Source organism: Blennius ocellaris (genome assembly GCF_963422515.1).
Source record: "Blennius ocellaris genome assembly, chromosome: 15".
Taxonomy (NCBI): domain Eukaryota; kingdom Metazoa; phylum Chordata; class Actinopteri; order Blenniiformes; family Blenniidae; genus Blennius; species Blennius ocellaris.
The window spans coordinates 5,309,827-5,333,038 of NC_137664.1; positions in this window are offsets into that span (position 1 = coordinate 5,309,827).

The following is a 23,212-nucleotide window of genomic DNA, read 5'->3' on the forward strand; positions in this document are numbered from 1 at the left end:
AAAGGCCAAGCAGAATAAAAATTTTTCAATATGAGCACCACCATTGGAATAAACAGGTACGAATCGATTGGATTTTAATCAGTTTCACAGGGGTGGATTCAATATATTCAAAAGAGGGGGGAAAAAAAGCACCTTCTGAAGTACAAATCTGCTGATTTCTCCTCGCGCACATAACACCCCACACCCCTCCCAGACCCATGCGTTTTCCTTTGAGCCTCATTAGTGTTTGTCTTAAAAAGAGCAAGCGAGGCTCAGAACATTTTACAAATCTTCTCAAACAATACTCTCTGTATTTTCAATTCCAACCCGGTCTTCGCAGTGATACGTGGCCTTCTTTTTTTGCATCATATAATTACTTTTTTTTTTTTTTTTTTAATTCTCTAATGTCAGAGATGGAATCAGTTACTTCTGTTTCACACTACTTGACTTGATCCTTTGTAGTGGAGATTGATACCTGTAACTGCTCGCCTGGCAGACTTGCTGATGGTGCCCCGGTGTTACAGTGGTTAGTACTCTTGCCTCACGGCAAGAAGACTCAGGTTTCTCCTCATGTTAGGTGGAATATCCTCCACCTCCACACAAGCTGAATAAAACAGGTTTATAATATTAATGGTTACTACCATGATTGCGCATGTCTTGCACAGACTACATGATTTAAAATCAATTGGAAGGTGCAAATAACTTTATTTCGTGATTTTGTGCAACATATCCCACATATGTTACATTTCTGATCGTCAGTTCCAATTTTATGACCATCTTTGAAAGACAGGGTTAACTATGCTGGACATGTGCTAATCAATCACACCTAAAGTCATTTAATTCTCTCTAATTAACCTAACAAGCATGTTTTAATCGTGGGAGGAAACCAGCAACCTCGCTCTGTGGTGACAGTGCTGATCTATGGCACTAGAAAGCTTTTTGAAGACCACACTTTCTGAAACACCATCTCTCTTGTTCGGCACAATGGCACAAACAATGAAAATGAAGATATAAGAGGATGCATGATGATATTAAACTCAACAAATTGCATGTGCCAATATAGTATACTTGCTTTATTTGGAAACTGCTGGAGTGGTTGCAAACATCAGAAATGGAATCAGAGAAAGCCCGTGAATCTAGAGAAGAAGGGGAAAAAAGCATACATTGAGGCGGCTGTGGTTCAGTTGGTAGAGCAGGTCATCTGTTAGTTGAGATGTTGCATGTTCGATTCCCTGTCTGTTGAAGTGTCCTTGAGCAAGACCTAATTGCTCCCTCCAGCTGCCTCCATTGGTGTGTGGATGTCATTAATGATGTAAAGTGCTTTGGGGACCTATGTTTTGCTCAAGCGGTGGAAAAGCACTACATACATGAAATCCATTTACCATCACAGAAAATCATGAAATCGAAGCAGGGTATTCTCAGTTTGAGGTGAACGTTAGCCACTGCACCACCATGCCCTTTGAGACATTAATGCATTACTTTTTTTTTATTTGATGTAAAGTGTTTGGATGACCTCATTTTTCTTAAATAAAAAAAAATAAAACAACAGACTAAAATGTAAAATAGTTTAGAAAGCTCCAGTTCAAGAAAATGCAGATTTCCGTCTGTTGTGTTTTCTGAGATTTCTTGAGATTATTGAACACAGGCTGTTCAATATTAACCAACAGAAAGAAAAATCATTTTAATCACATACAAAAAGCAAATTCAGCTTTATAATTTTATTTATAGGTTCTTGCCATTAATGATTTTACCAAATTGTATTTTTTTTTTTATCAAGCGAGTCATGCAATTACTTTATAATTCCACATTAAACTTTGCTTGAACATCAGAAAGAGTTGCTCTGGTGTTTTCTGTGTTCAGGTCTATTCATGTGTGGAGCTCGAAACAAACAACAGCTTCACGCTTGATGCCTGCAGTTGATGTGACGGTATATCCGTCTGTCTAGTGGGTGCAGCTGAGCTTTTTTTTTTTTTTTTTTTTTTTCAGCTTTCAATGTCAAGTGCCTCACATTATTCCTGCAAACATCAGGAGGGGCAGCATTGTGCAGACTCTTTATACAACACCTTCTTTGTGCTCTCGCTTCACCCATGGACGGCGGTCTGCCTCTCTTATTTGGGAGTATAGAGCTTGCCAGCTGTGCCTGGAAATGCCTCCTGTTCATGGCTTTCCTTCTTTTCAGGTGTCCACCAGCGTCTGCAGTCACTCCAAGCACCCAAAGATGATCGTGCATCAGAAAAATTAACTCGTGAGGATGCTGATTTGTGCTTGATTTGAGAAAAATGAAGTAGTTATGCATCTTGTTATGAGCTGTGCAAAGCTGGTGGGGAAAAAAAAAAAAATAACTGCTATCTCATCTTGCCGCACACATGTGACTTTGCTTCCACTCTGAAACCAAAGGCCCCTCTGCCTTGTTTTCTCCTCTCCTGATAACCTGGGGTCTGGTGCTCACACAAGCTGTTGGGTTCCAGCAAAGTGGATTTCATGCTCAAGGTGTTTGAGTCGACGCACAGACGTGAAGAAATTGTCTGCAAATACCTTGCAGATTCATCCTGCGAGGAGTGTCCGTGCACACTTAAGAACTACACCGATAATTCAACATCTTCCCAAAGGCTTTTTCAAACATAAAAAAAAAAAAAAAAATTCCTACATTGCTAAATAGCTTCCCCACCAGCAGTCTCAAGAGCCTCATGTCCTCATAGTACTCACCTATTGTATTAGTATATATGTGGATGAAAACATATTGTACATGGGTCTGCAAAGGCAATCTCTTTTCAAAAACGCTTTTTCCATTTTTCTTTCTTCCAAGGCTGTACATATAATTTATTGATACCGTGCTGTACTGTACAGTTTATCTCCAGTCCTCCCTTTATTTCCACTGTATCTGGGAGCGTTCTTTATGATGTGTGTGTTATTTTCACCGCGTCTCCTGGGAGCAGCTGGAAATCATGAAAGATTTTCATGGTGTCACTACAAACATGGCCAAGTAAAGAATATTAAATCCAAGCTAAGCACAGGCGGGATGCGTTTTACCCTGTGTACATCAAAGGTTCAGACGACGCCTGAGATTTCTGTTCTTGCCCAAACCTTGAAGCCCGGGGGAGGAGGGGGCTTCCCTCATAATGTTGTCTGGTTCCACTGAAGTTCCTCTGAAAAGCAATCATCATTTCAACCACACTGCTTTGCTCCTGTGGTTGCATTTCTGTCTGAGTGTGTGTATTCATGGGCTAACCAATAAAAGCTTTCAACTTTTTGTCTTTGACGCTAAAGCAAAGGTTGTTGACCGAAAAGTTTTACCAACTCATCAATGACCCGCTCTCACTTCTTCTTTCACTCGGTTTTTAAATTCTTCAAATTTGGCTCGTTGATCGAGGCCGCAATTATTGTGACGTGAAAAACTTGAGCACACTGGTCACATACACTTAGTAGAAAGAAATCCGACTTTATACATTCATTCATAGACTGAACTCACTTTGGAGTGACATAATTATCATGTGGTCTCGGTGACATTTGCTTGAAGAACCATATATATTGTCATAGGTCACGTTTACACTTACTCGGGTTATTACAAAAATGTATATTATTCCCTCTACGTTTGCAAAAAAATCTTCATTGACACAGAACCTCAGAGCTACTATGACCATGTCAGACCTGCAGGGGGCAGCGTAGCGAGAAGCATGAAGCCATGATAGCCAATCAGAATCTTATCCTGGAAAAAAACACCACATCACGAATCGTGACATAAATGTCTGCCATTTATCCAGATCTCCACTGTGGCCAGAGTCTTAAGGAATTATCGTTTGTGGTGAATCAGAGCTGCTTTTATGTGTAAATGCATGGCCCAAAGGCAGAGGAATATCATTTTTTTTCTCCTTCAAATACCCAGGTATGTGTAAATGTGGCCATCGTGTTTGTGTCTCTCATGACTTTCAAATTTTCTATTTCCTCATGTTTCCTGCAGTTTGTTTTTTTACTCCCTGTTTTCAGTGTGTTTTCGCTCTGATAGCAGTCGGGTGTGTCTTATCAGCCCTGCCTCCCAGTGAGTGTTTAAGCCCCCAGGCCCTATTTAACAGCAACATTTAACCTATTTAACAGGTGAAACTATATGTACAGAACTATTTGCTATGCCTGTGGTGCGCAGGCACAGTTGCAGCATTTCAGCAGTCTGCATGGAGACATTTTTGAAAAGTTTCACCTTGGGAGACATTTTCAAAAAGTTGTGTTTTCAGTGACTGTAAGCACTGTTGTGTAAACAGACACCCAAAATGCAACCTAAATTTTGTGTTTTCACTTTAAAGCAATGCCAGGCCTTAAGTGGAAACCTGGATCCATTCAGTCATAGATAGATACTCAACATTTATTAATTTGTTTCATCACTGTGCAACATTATCTAAGTTCACCCTTGTTCATGACATTTTTAAATGTTGTAAACACCTTTATAAATAGACAGAATTACTCAGATCATCCTCTTTGTGTAAGCAGACTAACCCTGTGGTGCATACAGTAAATGGGTGACCTTGAAGAGGGAAACACTGGAAGCCTCTGTGGCTAAAATCTATCTGAATTCTATCAAATCAGATTTATCACCTCTGAGAAGTAATTTTTTATAAACGGACACTGTGATAACTCGTCGTAGCCAATGTTAAACCACCATTATTTTATCAGCCGTGCCATGTGTCATCACCATCCCTGATGTTCTCCTGCTTTTTGATGAGAGTTAAACAGCAAAGAAAGTGTCTCATTAAATGTCTATTTATTGGACCCAGTGTCTTGTGAGTAACCTGTACCATTGTATTCCAAATGTGGAATTTCTTGATCCTCTCACTAAACATGATAGCCCCCCAAAACTGACTTCTATGGATATTTTTCACATTGAAATGGTTGGAGATAAACGTTTGGATACTATGTTTGTGCAAGAGTGCAAATGCCATTGCCATCCAGCATTTTAACCATATATACTCGGCATAATACTTTAAATTCCAATGTGATTAAAAGGTATTTCAAGTCTGAAGATTATAAAGTCAGAGCTAATCAACACCTTATGGTGTCATTTAAATACAATTATATCTACGGCTTCCACAATGAGACAAAAGTTAATTTTATATGCATTTATTTTTGTTGTTTATAGCTTACAGTTAGATGTTTCAGTCTTTTTGGTGCAGTCTTGTAGAAAGGGTTTTTAGCGGAATAGAAGCAGAATAAAATAGCTTCTTCCCTTCCAATAAGGATGCTTAACATATTTCTTTTGGACCAGTTTTCCTTGCAGTCACAGACACTTGTGTAACTGCTGACATCTGTTGAACTGCCTAAAGAAATGGCAGATAATGGCCACAACATATCCTGGCTGTAAAGCATTGTGGGGCAGTGGACAACAAAATGACATGTCAGGTTTCTTTTGTTGCCTTAAAGATACAAGGCTTCATATGACTCATTGTAGGGCAGCATTGCCTTCTGGCTGACAACGCTTATTGCACTGCATTCTTTAAGCTGTCCAGAAGCTACTGTATGTAATAATGCTCGGCTGTTTTCAAGGCTCCGTGTCTTCCTGGTACTCTGCCGACTGTTCTGCCATATTCTTCCGCTGCTTGGCAGGCATCTCAAATTATCTCCAGAATTTGCTGCAGTCTGCCTTGAAGCTATATTTTATCACTTGCTCTGTGGGAGACTCCGATTTTGCTTCCTGGTAGGCTGGCATGTTATACTTCACTCCGGACATTGTCATCGTCTGAAATACAAGATAATATCCACAACATTCAGGGGCCACCATCAGGGAGGCATAAACAGTATATCCAGTGTCGTGCTTGTTGATGTGTGTCGTATATCAACAGGAATTTTTACCCATTTTTAGAAACCTGCCTTTTTAAATCATGAGGGATACTGAGAGAGTTTAAAGAAAAAGTTTGAAATATTGGCTGGAAATATTCTTATTTGCTTTCGTGCTGAGACTGTCAGTAAATCAATACCACTCTCATTTCTGTGCAGTCAGTTTGAGGCCTCAGCAGCCAGCCAGGCTCGCTCAGCGCAGCTTTAGCATACAGACCGGAGGAAAAACTGTTCAACGTGCAAACAAACAAGACACAGCCTGCTTAAAGTGATAATTTCCCCCTGAATTTCAGTCTTTGTGTTTATATGCAATAAAGTTTGTATTTTCTGAACATTCCTTCAATATGCGGTCAATAGGTTCACCTGTCTAGTCACAACACGGCAGCTCAGAGTATTTAGCCATGCAGACATGGCAAAGAAGAGCTGCTGAAGTTCAAACTGAGCACGAAAATGGGGGAAGAAACATTGATGGGAGTGACTCTGAACATGGCGTGACTGCTGGTGCCAGACAGGTTTTGCACAAACCTTGCACAACCGGTGATCGACTGGGATAGTCTGAAAAAGAGAAAAATCTCTTGAGCGGCAGTTCTCTAGGAGAAGCTGCCTTGTTGAATCCGGAGGTCAGAGGAGAATGGTCCAGTGCCGCCATACTGGTCTGAGCTGATGAAAAAGACAGCAGGAAATCAAATGATCACACAAAACCATCTCTGAGACCACACCATATGTCACTCCTGACAGCTAAAAAAAACCCCAAAAACTGATGGAAACTCAAAAACTGAGGCTTACATTTCACACAGGCTCACCAAATATGAACAATAGGAGATTCTGAGATGTTGTCTGACCTGATGAGTCTTGATGACTGCTGCTATGTTCAGACGGCAGGGTCAGAATTTGGTGTGAACAACAAGAAAGCATGACTCTCTCCTGGCTTGTATCAATGGCTCAGGTTGCTGCTGCTGGTAGTTTAATGGTGTAGGAGAGATATTTCCGGAGCCCACATGGTGCCTCTCTCTTTTAATTGAGCAAAGTGTCAATTAAATATTGTTTAAATGGAAGTATATTGTCGGTTAACCAAGTCCATCCAGTTCTCAGCTTGTAGTGGCTTAGCGAGTGTGAAAGTCATATTCAATCCTCTTTTAATCATGTCTTAAACTTTGAGTCAACTTGTTTTGCAATAACAAACTACATAAAACATTAATGCATTGGAAATTGATTTGCTTATATTTTTTTTATTCTTTTCATTTTTAAGTTGAGACTTCAAAGAAATACTTTTAACTGCTACATTGTAAAGACAGAATTGCTCTTTAGAAGCAATTGAACTGTTGTTGTCATTGTTATATTGCACTTTTGTATATGTTGCAGTACTTTAAGAATAACAATGTCCAAAGTTCTTTCAAATTTACTCATGGATTCTGCTTGTAACAATGCAATTAATGCGACAGTCTCTACACAGTGCTCGGGGAAAACCTTTTTATTTCCACCACCTAATGAGTTTGTCTCTGGTTGGGCTATATATGTGGACTTTGCATTGCTGTCCTCTGTGGAACTACGGTCTCTTCCCATTGTCCGAAAATGTGTATTTGAGGTCTAAATTGCCCATAAATGTGACTGTGATTGTCTGTCATCCAATTACTGTAGATTTTCCAAACCATTTTTTCCTTATCAAAATGCTGTATATTATAACGTTTTCACATTTAGCTTTTTTTTTTGGGGGGGGGGGGGGGGGGGGGGGGGGGGTTTACATGTATTGGTCCAGTATTTCTGTATCTTTTCACCGATAATTCAAATTGTGATTTTCCAACTTATTGAAAAGCTTGCCTGCAATCATGACCTATGTACACAATCAACCTATGCAAAATGGAATGTGCATGATGTTAACTCATTTTCAGTTGATTCCTAATTAGTCATCAAACTTTCACGGCCGGTCAGGGACAGCGAAAGCATCTCGTGTGGCCCATGGGTGGTTTCATGCCAATAGAATAAAGTGACGATAGATGGATGGAAGGCAACTACATTGCTTTTTTGAAGGTTACAGCTTTTTTTTTCGTTGCTTTTTTTCTGTGTACACAGTTCATTCTCGTGGGCATACCTTCACCTATCTTTGTTGTACTAAATGAGAAAATTATGACTTTCAAGATCAAACAACACACAAAGGAATAAGAGTGAAGAATGTGGGTGATCTTGAGCAGGTACAGTCGCTTATCAAAACCATTTAACATACCTTATTTTAATCATGGATATATTCATACTCAGCAGGAATGATTAAAAAGCATGGTTTGGTTGGAAAGATGGAGAATAGAGGCACATTTCATGTGAAACACTCGCCCAGTTTCCTTTTGATGTCAGGCTCATGAGCTCTTCACAGCGAAATCATGTTTCTATCCTTGTCGTACAAAGGTTCACCCGTCTATATTTTTAGATATGTTTGGTTTCCTTGTAATTCTTACACAAAGGGGCTGATTTTGACACCCCCGATTTACATGCTGCATTGTTACTATTAGCAAACAAACTGTGATGTTTTAATGTTTTGAACTGATGCCACGACCACAGCGAACACTTGCCTTAGATTCGCTGCTCGCTGGAGGGATTCCATTATTTTTAGATAACTATACAATTCTGCCTCTGCAGCCTCATCAATATTCTGCAGTAAAAGTTTCAACAGCTGGACAATTTATACTTTATGCAGTTAGCTTTCGTGTGTCCTGAAGAAAAAGTAAAGCGATAATGAAAGTTGTAATTCTTATACCACTTCTTTGGTTTCAAATCCTGCTCCACAGAGCGCGCGGCTCCATTCATTTTTTGATAACTGCACAATTTGTTGTGGATTAATTTGCCGTCGCTTCCTCTCTGTAGATTCCTCTGCGCGCTGGCAACACACGATTCATTTCTTATTCAACTGCAGCCGACGAAAAGTTTCAGAGGAACAATTGTTTTTTTTTTTGTTGTTGTTTTTTTTTCATATGTTGTTCCAAAACCTCAAGGGACTAGTTTTCTTTGATAACCTACTGGAAGCAGAGCAACAACATGAGGCCTGACAATGCCCTTTATTTGAACCCCGGGTCCAAGTAGTTTATCTGCACTGTATGTCGGAGCTCTGTCTGCCTTCTAATGATCAAACACGGTCTAAACATGTCCCCGCACTAACTGAAGTCAATTAGAGGTTTGATGCTTTCTAACCTGTGGAATCGACGGAGGCAGAAAGGCTCGACTCCGAGTAGATGCTCCTCTGCAGAGGGAAGAAACTGTCTGACAGCCTGTATTTAATCTGTCCATGTCAATCCGTCACTGTCAGCCATCACTGTCGCCGGCGTTTTGAAAGGGGCGGATGATAGAAAACAATAGTAGAGAAACAGAAATGTGCTGGGCACGGCACAAATTGAGCTCAGATCAGAACCGCAGCGTTCTGCAGCATTTTACCTCGTCACTGCGACTTTTATGTCATTGCTTTAATGATGCCTTAGCACCCGAGCCACTCTGGGCTTAATGCTCACTCTTAGTTTTATGAGCACTATCAGATAAACGATTGTGGTTACCTTTGTTTGCATGCAGTTTTTAAACTCTCTTCAATGTGTTTCAAGGTGCTTTGGAGATTCTTCACAAACAGAAAACAACGATTTGTCTCTTTTTTTTGTTTCTTTTTTTCTTCTCCACAAACGATACTTTAAGCTGCGTCTACTGACTTGACAATAAAGGCAGGTATGAGGGATATATATTATCAAGGCATCCTTTAACAATGGGTGCTACCTAATTTTTGCACAAGACCCACAATCAAGGGTTCATACCTGTTTAGAGCCATCAGTTAGTTGCCTGGAAAGTATGTGTCGTGTTTGGATGATGGATTAGGAAAACGGTGCAAAAAAACCCAACATGCTAATACTTTGCAGAAAAGCTTCAGTAGTCAACAGGCTTCTATCGTAGAGGAAAAAGCATTTATCACTGTGCTGCTACCCCCCCACCCCCCAAAAATTTAAATAAATAAATAAATAATATACCACTGTCTTCTATTTGCAATTTATCTCTTCAGTTTAACACAAAAAAACTTGTGTTAAACTGAATGAGCAAATCCGTCATTACACTTATAGCTAAGGTAATGTGTCACAGTAACGCTCCAACAGTTAAACAGGACTAAGTGAAGGACTTAAAGTTACCAAAGTGCTTGTATTGCAACTTTTCTTTAAAGAAGTGAAAGCACATTTTGAGCATCTTCCTCTAAGTAATGTCAGATCTTCAATTGCTGAAGCCTTCACTGTAAAGTACATTGTCATTGTATGTGCTCTGGGACTTTTAAGCTTTAACATAATATTAATTATGACAGTCTGCATTTTTAGAAATCATGATTTATGAGCCTTGTGTATATATATTGGAGATGCGAAACAAATTTATGGACAGAGAAACTCAATCTCTAACATTCTCACACATTTAAACAAATAAAAAAAACGGATGCATTAAAATGACAGTTATTATACTAGTGAAAAGGAGTCCGTACATTGACAATGAACTCTAAAATACTGTCACTTATTTAAAGTGGTCTGCCTCCTCAAATGGGGGTAAAAGCAGAAAGTAGCCTTAAAAAACACCACACACGCCATTTCATCTGAAGCAAGTGATCCTGTCAGTACCTGTGCATTGAAAAGTGTTTAACAGGGTTTGTTACTCACCCTTTCAGTAGTTATTACTTCTATCAAACAGAGAGGGGCGCAAACAAAAAAAGTCAACTGTGGCAAACTGCCCTGGGTGAGCATGAGGTTACTTAATAAGCTTTTTTTTACCTTGTGAGAAATCACATTATAAGCTCCATCAGGGGTTGATGGAGCTTTCAGCTCTGACACGGTGTCTAAGGGGAAAGTGTAAGAGGAGAAGAGTGCACCGAGATGTTTTTCTTTCAACCTGAGGCATCTTTAAACAAGATGAAGACATTTGCTTCTCCGATGATGGTTTGCGGTGAATGTGATATAAAAACAATCAATCATGATGAGCTGTGTAACCGAAGAAATTCTCAATTCATCAAAGAAAAACACTCATGCCGGCCTTGCTGTAAACCCTCAGCCATCCACGTTTGCTCCGGCCTGTCTTCTCTGCCCACCGTACAAGGTCACTTAGAAATATCTGTATTGGCCAGTCTGACTGGGTTTAAAGATATTAAACAGGGAAAATATTGTTACTCGGATAGATAAAAACTATCTCATTACACTCATAACAGGACAAGATATCCATTCACCAGCCACTTTATTAGCTGCTTATTTCCATGTTCGACCCACTTTTTACATCAGAACTGCCTAACTTCTTAGCGGCATTGATTCAAAAAAGGTGCTGGAAACAATTGTCAGAATTGGTCCCTATTGACAGGATAGCGTCACACACTTGCTGCAGATTTAATGACGTGATTGTCCCCTTCCACCACATCCCAAAGGTGCTCTAATAGATGGAGGTCTGGTGACTGCGGGGGCCATTGTTGTACAGTGAACTCATCATGTTGCAGAAATCAGTTTGAGCTTGTTTCTGTAGGCTGTGTCCTTTGCAAAATCAGAGCCCAATTAAAACGGAGTGGCTCACGGTTGTGTTCGGAAAAAAAAAAAAAAAATAGATCACACATCATTACACCACTGGCAGCCTAAGCCGACGAATCAAGGCAGGGGAGGTCAATGCTTTCATGGCAGAAATCAAGACTCATCAGACGAAGGCAACGTTTTTCTAATCTTTTATTGTTCAGCTATGGTGAATCAACCTTCAAGGTTCTTCCCTGTGTTGTGTGGTCTAAGTCCTCTACATACCATAGCATTTTCTGAAATACTTGGATCAAGCTATCTGGTATGCACAACCATACCAAGCTCAAAGTCACTTAAATTGCAATTAATTTATCATTTTGTTCATTTTCATTTATTAGCTGATGGCATTATGCAATATGTGAACGGGTGTGTATTTCAGAGCAGGTCTGTAATATAGAAATGGAGCTCAGTTTAGCATGCATTTCAGTTTTATTTCCATCCATTAGTGAGAATGTTCCGAGTTCGAGCCTTTGAGGCGTTTCTGTGTGTTGGTTTTCTCCAGGTACTCAGTTGTTGTTTTTTTGTCCCACAGCTTACATGCGTATAAGGAGAACTGGTGACTCTATATTACCCGCCCCCCCAAGCCCCAACCCTGACTTGGATCCTGTGTGGTTTGTGTGTGCCCACATGCTTGCAAACTGACTCCTGAACCATTGTAGTGAACTTGACAGTACTTCATGGTAATCCAAGGGATCACACAAACTTCCTAATGCATTTCAATTTGAGCTAACTTGAACATATCTTAGAATATATATATATATAATATTTTTTTTCATGAGTTGTAATACACTTCAGCCGTTTCAAGAATGTTCAAATTTTCCCCGATCAAAAAAAAGTTGAATGTGCTTCTGAGCTTCTCACTTTCAAGGCACTGCAAAGCATAATCCTGCAGTTACCAGAGTGCACTTTTTTTCTTTTATGGAATACACTATTATAAGGCAGCCCAGGTTTCTAACCAGCCCTGTTGTAGGCAAGCAGGTGATGCAAGCTCTTAAGTCAAAATCTCTTCAAAGACCTTCTGCCCGGTGCTTCCCTGCTGGTGTTGGGCATAAGTTGTATTCATTAAGAAAAGTCACTCCTTACTTACGAGTTGACCAAAAAAAAGGTAATTCTCTACTATTCTGTGCTACAACTTCTGTTTTCTTGTCTTGATCAGAAACACATCCATCTCCTAAATATATATCATTACATGGATTTTTCAAATTTGTTTTAAAAGCAACAATGATAACATATTTTGATAGTCAATTACTTGCTCATAAAAGAGACCATGAAAATAGATCAATAACCTTCACTGTGCTATCTCGGAGCCATTGAGTCGGGTCAATTAGACTTCATCATATGTCTTGGAAGACCTTTTGTTTGTATAAGTGGCTTCATCAGTTCATGCTGTTTCCTCGACTCGGCTGGCTATTGAACGTCTTCCAAAACATATGACTCAGACCAGTTGACCTGATTCAATTGCGTTGGGATACCTCCAACCGGGATAAATGACGATATTCATGGATACACAAAACAATGGTATAGTGTTCTCTTTTAGACTTTAATATACCATTCAAAACTACACTATGAAACAATGTTTTTCAATGCTATGTTAAATTATATCAAATTATTAGATTGTTATATTGTGCAACACCGTACTATACCAAATTATACAATGCTACACTTGCCATGTAATGTGTTATGTCCAACTCCTTTTACTTTAGGGCTCACATACAGTGCACATTGGTCTTCCGGGGGCCGAACCAGTAAATAATAGAATTATAAGCCTCGAAGCAAATAGAACTCTAAATATGTCTGTGTTTTAGTGCAACAAAATATTATAATACAGAAGTTCACATTTAATGACAAACACGAAACTGCAATTCCAAAAATGTCATGCCTCAGTTCATCATATACTTTTTTGTTTAGACTATTTACATCTTCAAAGACATAAAACTTTTGGCCACATGTAGCTGTAACTTGAAAATATAGTTGGCGAGTTCATATTATGAATAGATAATTTATAGATAATAACTGAAATTCTAGAAATTATCCTTAAAGTAGACACATTTCCACATCTTTGTAGTAATATTGATCAAGTGAACCGATTCATCAAATGACACAATTTAAAGTGGAGAAATAATGATTATACCTCTTTGCACCCCTGGTGGTCAAATAAATACATTGTAATATTTGATGTAATATTTCACAGCAGGCAAACTATAGTGCACTGTACTACAGTTTTCTGTAGTATATTATAAAATATGACCATTTTATTTTGTCAAAGACGCTTGACACTTTTGAGCCATGAAGAGACCTTTAATGGTTAAAATCACACAGATTTCCCTAAACACGCGCTTTACATTCACACAAAAAGAGAAAACACTTCACTTTAAGAACGAGTGTTTTATGTTATTGCCTGAGTCATGTAAGTCAATGATGTAATCATGTGTCAAACCTTCGTTTATGTCAGTCTTGGTTTACTGTTATGGAGTGCTCAGTCATTAAATTCAGCTGCAAATCATCCTGTGGTCATTAAAAAAAAAAAAGAAAAAAAGTCGCATTGCATCGCAGACGTTCAGGATGTGGGAACCGTGCCAAATAGTTCATTTAAATTTTAAAAAAAAGACAGAAATCAACCATCAGTCGCGCACATGTATTATATTAGACATTTTTGGCATCACATTGAAATATTGCACCAATGGACCCCAAGGAAATGATAAATGTGTGATGATGGGGAAAAGGATTAGCAGGAAAAAATGTTTGCACAAAACATTTTTGCTGAGATAATTGTCAGCTGAACAAAAAGCCCAAACAGCAGATGTTTCATTCCTGTGATGGAAAGCCCCATGGCAATGATAATGAAGGTAAACCTTGAAAAAAAAAGAAAGAAGAAAAAGAAATAAAATCATGCACACAAACACTAAATCTATATCGGATGTGGTTAGCTTTCTGTGGTTGCTCAGGAGGGGCTGTGGATGTCGGTTAGTGCATGCTAAATTGCAAGCAAATGGCCCATCAGGATATAGGTGTTTGCAAACTGTCAAGAAGGTTTTCAGACACTAACCATTATATAATCAACAGTCATCACAGTCATGGGTGCAGCTGCTGTCTGTGTATCCTTGATCTTTGCAAACACTGAAGGGAAATTAATGTGTCTCTGAATGTCACTCGGAGCCTGATTTGACATCCGAGTTCACTGCTCTTCATTAGTGTTCCGTTTATGCTCTGAGATGACAGAAGATTACTCCTTTATACTGTACATGGATTGAAAACTGAAAGAGAGACTGTCAAACAGGGAGGGGAAAAAAACGGGGAAATTGTAGCCTGGTCACCGTAGCACAAGTGAGAATAATAATTTTAAAAAAAATGTATTCCCTCCATCCTGAAAAAAACAACTCACCTAAGGCCTTCAAAACCCCTTAAAGGCAGGTAGTACAGGGACATATAAACCTGGAAGAGCCTGAAAAGTAGTTTGAAGTATAGCAAGTGTGGAGAGGGCTTAACTGAATAAAATGAATGAATCACACAGAACTGTAATAAGGTTTTAAGTCTCTAAAGAGGCGATGTTAAGCTTCCTGCACTCCGGGACCTTCCTTTTTAGTGATTGGATAAATGACTAATAAAATCAAACCACAGGCCAAATGTAGATCTATTAGCTGCTTATGCACTTCAATGGTTTACTTATTCATTTATGTATTCCTGCAAATTCCTATGACTTACTTGTATTTAACATGAACCTACAGAAAGACTTCAAGTAAACCTCACCTGTCCATTCGTACATTAAAGACGGGCTTAAATATCATTAAAGTCAGACTTTCGCTCCCATCATAAAAATTCCTTCTGCTGCATTTAAAAGAACCAACTAAGCCAGTGTTTGAGGACTGACTGTAATAATATGACCCCTTCTTTTTGACTCCAAGCAAGCAATTTTTGCATTCAACATTCACGATTAATCTGTTTCATCAAAACAAAAGTGACTCATTCCAGTTGGTGGAGCTTCCCCCTGAAGCCACATTATATAACTTTTGTATTCTATTCGGGTTTGAGTTTTTTTTAATGCTGCATAATTTGTTATATAAGTAATATTTAAGACTTAGCTGACCTAATGACTGGATGGTTTCACTTTGGGTGCGAGACTCACATTACATACATGAAAGTGTCAATTAAACTCCAACAGACACATCAGGGATTCCTTGATATCCACTACTTGAATGGATCCGCACCACTCAAGCACATTTCTGGGAGTGTCTCAATTTGCAAATAATCACTAGAAAGAGTCTATAGCATCGAATGGCTGCACGCCGCTACAGTAAATGAGTAATTAGGGGAAAGCGGGAATCAGCGACCATCTGTACTAGTTATGGCCGTACATAGTTGTCTGATAGTTAGAGCCAAAAGCATGGCAACACTGTGACTTTGTGTGGACTTTGGAAGTGGTTCCACTCGAAAAATCAATAGAGTATCAGTAAATATTCATTTTAGAAGACGTGAGAAGAAACAGAAGCTCATTTATAACATTATAAACTAAAGTCTCCCTGAGCGTTTGGTGGCGTGTTTGTTTTCTTTGAATTGTTGTTGACTGGTCTGTTTAATCTGTTCACTGTAGGTTCATTTTTGTAACTTTTTTGTGTATATGTATATCAAACTTGAGTAGAATTCAATTTAAGTATAACGGACGATGATTATTGGATAGAGTTGGAGCTGGACTGCGAGTTGTTTCCTGGCTTGTCGCCTTTGTCTCCAAATCAATAGATGGGATGTCACGAGTTTATTATGGAAATCATGTTGCGTGATATATATCTACTGTTTCAGCCTGTCAATATTTCCAGTCGACCGATGGCATAGCTGATTACAACAAAAGTCAATAGCAAGAGCAAGCAAGTTACCAATCCAACAATGGACAAAGTTTACAGTCGGACATGATTTTTACACCTCTGGGACAAATCTGGCACAAATCTGACTCGCTTACCAACAAAAGACCATGAATTTAAAGCCAGATTTTAAAATAAATATTTGCATGATTGTTTGTTTTTGTCTGAAAAGTTTAAAATCTCCCAGCGTGCACCCGCCTTAATCCAGTCATTCAGCTTACAGGTGTCATGTGAACTTAATGAGTGATAGAAAGTGGTTTGTTCTGGGGTTGAACAAGACGTCTCACATTAATTATCACATTATGGCTGAGTGTGATATATGCAGGGGAAAGCGATGAACTATATTTTAGTTTTCATACATTGTAAATATGTACTGTTAATTCAAAACACCAGCTTCGATTGAGTCACAAAAAAACGTGCGAATAACTGATTAGAAAATGTGAACTGATTGACAGTATGTCATACCTGATGGCTACAGGGCAGAAGGCAACAAAAATCATGAAGAAATGACCAAAAACAACAATGTCAATAATCTGCTCTGTTTCTGAAACTATAGGGGATCAAAAAGAAAAAACAAAACAAGGGCTGGTCTCAGCTCATGCAAAGTGGGGACAAGAGTAAGAAGCCTCTCCTTTGGAATCTCAAGGCACAAAGTTATTATACTGTGTTTATTTATTTAAAATCATCTCATCTCAATAGTCAACAACATTATCACATCTAACCACATATTTGCCTAGTTGCTTGTTCGGATCGTTGTTTGATTCTTTATATTTGTTCAAATCCACACACATCGTTCTTTGATAGATATGGTGTATTCAAATTAGGAGGTTTTCAAAAAACTTTCCACAAGAAATAATGACTCAATTTTTTATTTTTTTTTTGGGGGTGGGGGAGCCACCATGTTGACCGGAAACCATGTTTTGCATTTTTTTTTTTCTTCTTTCAGAGATTCTTCTTTCCTGTTGCACTATGGAAAAAGCTTTTCTATTATGGAGGAATTTGTGTTGTTTGTCAACAATTTGGCTCGAAATGCCTCAAAAATCAGGCTTCCACTTGCCAACTAAGATGAGTTCTATTGACTCTGTGTGGACATGTTTCCTCCTTCGCCCTTTCAGCTCGGTGAACCTCCAGCGCATCGTCATGAGATCAAGGTTACACCGGCAACTCAAAGGCTTCTGCTACAACATCAGGAATGTGAGTCAAATGTGAAGACAGTGGCTTAAGTGCATTCTACAGTGTGTGACATTGACGGGAATACAGTGAGACATTTGCTCAGAGGCAAACGCTTTAGGTGCCACTGGCAGAATAAAAGGGACACACTTCTCTCTATCCTTACATAAGCACCCACCAAACGCGATTCTCACCATAGTCCTCTTCAGTGCCTTTTTGAAACCACTCGTATTCTGCTGTGCTTGATTTATGGGCACATCGGAGATCAGCTTGCGCTCTCTTTCTTTCTTTTTTTTTTTGGAATTTCAGTTCTGACTTCTCATCACAATTAAAGTGTGAGGTTCAAAAAGGCTAATGTTAAATAATTCGGACCATTGATTGATGCCTCATTCCGCGTGTAATTCAAAGTCGTTGGGGGAAGCCAACCTGATGAGCAGGGGCTGAAAGCGATGTGCTGTGTAGGATGGAAAAGAAATAAAAAAAAAAAAAAAAGTGGATGAAACTGAGGGAACCAAATGTGTGAAATGAACAGTAATTAATGTTGAACAAGGAAGGCAAGAAGAAAAGGCCAGCACACGTTTCTCCCATCCAGCCTGGTGCTAATGGGAATATGATTGCGTTCTGGCTTTTTTTCCCCCGACTCATGAGGGTTCTTTGTCTAATTCAATCAATACTTCAGGACATTCAATGCACTCTGAGTGGATGCTCTGAATGAGTCGAATCAAAGCAAAGCAATTCAGACGGCAAATGCTGCCAGTTTGACCTATGGTCTAATTTAGTGAAACGATAGAAAATGCTGGAATGTTTTATTCTCGGGAAGCATGACAATCAGTTCAAATATTAAAAAAAATATGCCTCTTGAAAACAGTCTTTCCAGAGCAGCTAAATCCATATCAAGAGAATTATGAACTGCTGCAAGAGGACAGTAATAACTTTAAGATTTGGATCAGGAGCTCGCAATTTATTAAGCGATAATGGAAGTCTGTGTGATAGAAGAGCGTTTTCCCTTCTGAGAGAGGTCTGAGGAACAAAGTCTCTGGAGGATCAGCTGCTTCAGTGTTTTTCGAGCAACCTTTTGAACCCACGCTGACTCCAATTAACTCTCCAAGCCATGTCAGAAAAAATGTTGACAGAAGTGAATGGCAGCTGCACAAAGGGCCAAACTGCACCCTTTTGAAACATTGCATCTTTAATATATTCTTAAATTGTATGGATGTCATGGGGTAGTGCATGATAAAATGGTGGGCGTTTTTGAATTGTACTTCCAATATTTATTTTAAAGAGGCAACAACCAGATTTTAGAGCATCTTCCTCCAACTGACTGATGTAACTACAGCTGAGTGGGTCAGTTGAACTCTAATAATGCAGCTTTGTGCACAAAACGAAGGGAGGCATCATTTTGAGAGACAATCACATGTTCAACAATATTGACTTTCCAAAGTCAGTCAAATTTATTTGGTAACTCAACTGCTTGGAGAGATTAAGGATTATATTCACTTAAGGCAGAGGTGGTGTGAAAATTTAGAGTGTCGATATATGGCTCATAAATTCAAAGGGCGAGTAAAGGTCAAATTAAAGAATAATAAGTGGTCCCTACTTTGAATTTATTCGGCTTAAAATGTACACTGTGCACATAACTGCATCTCTCTGCAATCACGACAGACTGTGTGACTGTGTGTATGAATGGGTGAATTTCGAGCTGCTCAAAGCAGCTGAAAAGCGTTTTTTTATATATAAGTGAAACCCATTTACCATTTAGTATAACAAGATGTTCAAATATGGCACAATATAACAAGAAGTCACAGAAACATCATTATTGTTTGCTCCATCATTGAGGACAAATATGTGGAACACTCATTCATGTCTATTCCATTTTATGCTTTTCAACATCAATTTCCCTTGGAACCCATTTCAGTAGCCACTCAAGTCTTCTGGAAGTGGATTTCCCAGTTATCAAAGCTCTAAACCCACTTGTAAAACTATGATCATTGCTGAGTGTGATCAGTTTAGCGGTAGTAATGTTTTGTCTTTATTGTTGAAAATTCTCAAAGGTTCCCTCTCTCACCCTGTCATTTTACATCTTCACATCAATGCTGGATGACTCTAGAAATGCCAGTAAAAGCTATCAACGTAATGTTTTCATTTTTCTCGCTATTTTAATCCAGCCCACTTCACCTGTCAGCGATTCTCATTGTGCAAACCACAGAAGGGTAAATGATACGAACCACATTCGCATCCCCAAGTCTGACATAGACGTCCAATTGCATAATGGATCAAGGACCATTGAGCCTAATTGCGCCTCTAAAGTGGAATTGATAATTATATTATCAGTGTGAAATTTTAACAGCTCGATGTCCTCGCTGCGACAAGGATGTTTCATTTACTTTCTGTTGCGGTAAACTTGTCCCGTTTGCCTCAACTAAACATCGGTCGGAGCGATACATGCTCAGCTTTCGACGTCACTCAGCTGCTCTCCTTCGCCTCGTAACTTGTGTTTTCCTTCGTACTTCGGCAATAAAACGGCTTCTGTTGCCTCTCCCCTGTTTATCCTCCTTCATTGCTCCAGATGTTTTATCAACATCAAGTGGTTTCTCCTATGAAAAGCAACGTGGCTCCGGGGTCTGCAGCTGCAATTCTTTCTTTTTAGGGGTGCACAGTGCGGCCCTAAACAGCTCCATAAAAAACCAAAAAAAAAAAGTTGGATCAAACTTGTGGCGCTATTTCAAGTGGGGTTTTCCATTAAAACACAGCATGGCATTGAAATGTATTCTGGTGAGTTGTTCTAATGAGTCCTAATGCTTTTGTGAAGGCCTGTGACGATACAATAGCTCACGCCGGCAATTTGACTCTTGTCAATATGCAATAGACTGCACTCACATGTGGGCCAGCCTGTGTGTGGGGCTGCAGCACACGCACACAATGCACAACAAGCCCCTGATAATAGGGCAATTTATCACTCTCACAGCTTTATTGCTCAGTTTGCAACCGCTGCTACTACAAAGACTACAACTGCACACTATTTGACGACCTGTCAGCCCAACAAACATCCCGGCGTTCTCGCGCTCTAAAGTACACTAAAAAATGACATTCAGTGGTTTTTTCCGAGGCAAAATGGAGGAGCAAAAAGAAGCTGCGCATTTGACTTTTTTTTTTTTTACAATCCACCTCATTGTGTGGACAATTCTTCATATGAAAATAGGAATACTGCACATGATAAATGCAATGAATAAAGTTCATGCGAACCTTGGAAAAACTGTTTTGTTGAAATTTGTTTGTGTTTGCTGACATTTTATTTTCATAGACTGAATCAAGCACTGAATAAAGGTTGCATACTGTTAAAAAAAAAAAAAAAAAAAAGGTTATAGGTGTCATAAATACTGTGAAAGTATCCACAGTTTCAATTCTACCCAGTTAATATTCGCTTAGGAAGTCTGAAAACCCCAAAAGTCAAACTTGGACAAACATGGATAGAAAATAGATAAATGGAATGAAACCGCTTCTTATTGGACAATGAGACTTTTGTTATATCACAAATATGCCGTTCATGTTGGTTCTCAGTTTTTAATAAAGAAGTAATGCCCTGTCTTCTCTTTCCATACACACACAGATTGTGTTTTACAGATTTAATATATGTAAATGTTAACTCCTGACCTGTAAAACAGGGGACTCTTTGGCCCTGTTCACATAAAAATGTTTTTGAGTAAAAAGCAAAATTCCCGTTATGTTTTGGGGGTCTATTTGCACAGCAAAGGTGCTGGGAGCCACTGGAAATGCAACGTTTTGAAAATGCCGTCCATACAAATGTCTTTGTACTCACCATTGTTATTATTTATAGTGTATTATTCTCTAACACAGATATGTGCATTATTTCTTTACATAAACAGCACACATGAGTGGCCTCGACATGAAAAATGCATGATTTTCTGACGTCGTTTCCAAAGTGTTGCCGTGTAAACGCCAAACTTTTCTGAAACAAAAATCGCAAAATTATGAATTTTCACTTAAAACGTTGTCATATAAACAGGGCTTTCGATATGTCTCTCATTTGATCCGTTTGGATAAACTTTGCTATTAATGAACATCAAAAGTCAGTCACTTATGGAGGACTAAATGTGCCAAAATCAAATAAATAAATAAACACATAAATGTTCAAATTGATGGCTGTGTTTTTTTTAATACATTGAATAATTGCTATTTTAATGATGCATTTTGTGAAATTTATATATTTAATGCCAATTTGAATTATTTGACACGCTTAGTCAGCACATTTAATCCGCCACAGGCTATCACTAGTTGTGTTTGCGATGAAATGCACTAAATCCATCCATCATTTTTTTACTGTTTCATCAGACTTTGGGTCACACAGTGTTTGCGCCAATTCCAAGTCCATCTGCCTGCTTCATCATTGTGTAAAACGATACTGGTAGACACTCACGGACAATTGTGAGTCAGTAATTAACACCTAAATAATGTTCCTGGACTATAGGATGAAACTCGAGAACACACAAGCACATAGAGAGAGCATGCATATTCTGACCAGGGAGTGGTTCACTGCGGGATGAGAGGGCTAACCACTACAGCACTGTGTTATTTCCCTGAAAGTCCAAAAATGTCATCCTCAATACAATGAATCCTCCTCCTGCCAGAGCACCACTGTGGCAAAAACAAACCAACATAATTTATACAATCTTGTCCTGACAACAACACATAGTCACATACACAAATAAGTACGCTGAGGCTGGACTGACCGGATCGGAAAATAACAGGAGTGACCCTTCAGCTCTGGTAAGTAAGGACACACTGCCTGTTCAACACTCATCAGGAAGAAGATGCACCTTTTGGGCGGTAAAGAGTAAGAATGCAGGTCACATCTACAGGCATGCGTGCACTCCCCCACTGACACACACACACACACACACACAGGGAAAGAAAACCTGTCTGTGAATAAGGGCCTCCATTGAAATTCCTGACCATAGTTGGAGCTCTAAATAAGCACAGAGGTGTAAGGAGAAAATCACCATCTCCATTTAAAGGGAGCAAAAACTTCACACTTCCAAACGTCATTATGCTTATCCAAACCCTTATCGCAGCTCACCAATGACTCAGTCAGGCTGCAGTCAGATCACAAGAGGCCTCCAGATATAACCTTCCATGGAAGGAATGAAATAAAATAAAAAATAAGATAGAATAAAATGCCCAATGCTACTTTACAGCCGTCCTATTAGCGCTAAGCTCACGCTTTCACTCAGCCATATAGTGAGTGTGTTTTGTGCCGATAAATTTACCTAGTGTATATCTGGGTGCTGCAGACAGAGTAAGGGTTCAGTGCCAGCCCTGGAGATTTGAGGACCCAAGCGGGGATTACAAACCACCGCAGATCACCCCCACGTATCGGGGCCACAGGCTGCTTGGGGGGTGATATCCATCATTAAGTACAATGAATGAATGAATGAGGGCGACAGTAAATTAGAATAGCAGAAGGAGGACTTTGAGGGCTGCAAATCCTCTCAATCATCACAAATCGTATCATTATCCCAAAATCAGATGCTCGGTCTTGATTGGAGGATTAAAGGGCCATCTGAAAAGCAGGTTCTGGTAAATAAATGTAATATATTGAATGATAGGTACAGCATTTGCAGGCTGTATATAATGAATATTACATGTCTCTTTGAGTAACATCTTCAAACTGACAGGCAACACTAAAAAAATAATTTTTTCGCCAAGTAATATCTGGATTTATTTTCATTAAAACATAATTTATAAGGTTTCTGAAAAAAACAATTATACTGAAAATTCATAAAATGAGCAAAAACAGGTGCTGCAGTTGTAACCTGTATACAAAGA